General features: G+C 41.8%; 1 non-coding gene across 1 annotated transcript; it reads left to right on the forward strand.

The window, feature by feature from the left end:
* Window positions 1-338: 338 nt before the first annotated feature.
* On the forward strand, window positions 339-530 carry LOC145362213 (U2 spliceosomal RNA). The gene has a single exon (XR_013889955.1). It is a non-coding gene; the product is annotated as a U2 spliceosomal RNA (small nuclear RNA).
* The last annotated feature ends 1,073 nt before the right edge of the window (window positions 531-1,603 follow it).

A 1,603-nucleotide genomic window follows, 5' to 3' on the forward strand; every position in this document is an offset into this window, starting at 1 on the left:
TAACATAGAAAATCACTTCATTTAACAATTATTTCATGTAGCATCATTCTGACTAAGGTAATGTTGCATGAAAGTATAAGTAATTGAATTATTGAATTTATTTGCATGCTTCATTGAAATACATAACAAGGGCACAGATTGTTCACATTGACTAACCATGATAGAACTCATTAAGCTTATACATGTTGCTTCTTCTATTAATTTTATAAATGTGTAAATGGATTATTTTGTTTTATCTTATCTAAACTGCACAAAATGCCATATTTCATTCACTTTGGAGGCAACAAAACAGCAACATTGTTTCTGTATTCCACTGATAGCTTATACAAGTAATAAAGATCGCTTCTCGGCCGTTTGGCTAAGATCAAGTGTAGTATCGACATGCAGCGCTTGGTTGAAGTCAATAGGTTATGTTTTAGCTTCATTTGAAGCAATTTTTAAAAACAAGATCTCGGCCTTTCTGCTAAGATGCAAATGAGATCAAGCCTTGGAGGAGGAGCTACACCTACTCCAATCAGCTTGGATCATGTAGATCAAGCCCAAGGCAGGAGGTGAGTGAGATCCCCGTCTTGTCAGTTTGGATCGGGAATGTCTCAACTCTGAACTGGACTTGATTTGATTGGAATAAAAACAAAAAAAAAGACAAACCAAACCAATCTTCACAAAGTGGTAAATTAAATAAGCAGATCATGGACAGAATCTCATGGAGATGATGGTGAGGAGACTTGGCCACCAACTGGAGAGTTGGCAAAATTCCCTCCTCATCTCTTTTCGGGAAGACCAATGTTTCAAGTGCCAAACAAACGCTTGACAGGCCAGTGATGGGGCTTTCCCCCAGCGACAAGGACCCTGAGGGTGGAAGTGTCAAGAACTGCTGGCCAACTGGAGGCTGACAGCTCTATTGAATGTCAGTGCCATAAGGAAGGCTGTGGCTGCTAATAGTGTGACATCCACCTGAGGTGTGCTATTGGTGCTAGACCCTAGACCAGCTGGAAATGAATGATGGTGGGCAAGAGGAGGGGTTGCAGGAAGGGAGTAGACGGGGAGGAGGGTTAGCAACAAGTCTGACTATTTTCGTAGTGTTGTTTGAGGGATGGATGTTGGCAAGAATGAAGGGTTAATTCCCCTGCTCGCCTTTGAATACTGTCCTGGGATTTTTACATCTACTTGAGAGAGCTCACAAGGTTTTGTCTGAATGACAGCACCCCTAACAGTGCAGCAATTTGTCAGTACTGCACTGAAATGTCAGTATTGGCTATGTGCTTTGGTCTCTGAAGTAGGGCATAAGCTCGCTGAAGATTAAGACTGGAGGTGACAATGCTGCCATGGAACCCAGATAGAACACTTTTCTCTGATGAATACCCTACCTGTTTCCTGGATCCATACCCTGCATGTTCAGACAGACTGATAAAAGAGATAATGATCTGTAAGTACTTGTAAATTACCACCTTGTTTCCACTTGATGCACCTTTTCAGAGGCACTCATTCCCCTTGTAGATGCAAACTTCCTGTCCAAAACTGGCAAAGCATTCAAATCACATTTTTTTTATTTTCATTCGTGGGACATTGGTGTCGCTGGCTGGCCAGCATTTATTGCCCATCC

The sequence above is a fragment of the Carcharhinus amblyrhynchos genome, chromosome 2 (genome assembly GCF_965287045.1).
Source record: "Carcharhinus amblyrhynchos chromosome 2, sCarAmb.v2.hapA, whole genome shotgun sequence".
NCBI lineage: Eukaryota > Metazoa > Chordata > Chondrichthyes > Carcharhiniformes > Carcharhinidae > Carcharhinus > Carcharhinus amblyrhynchos.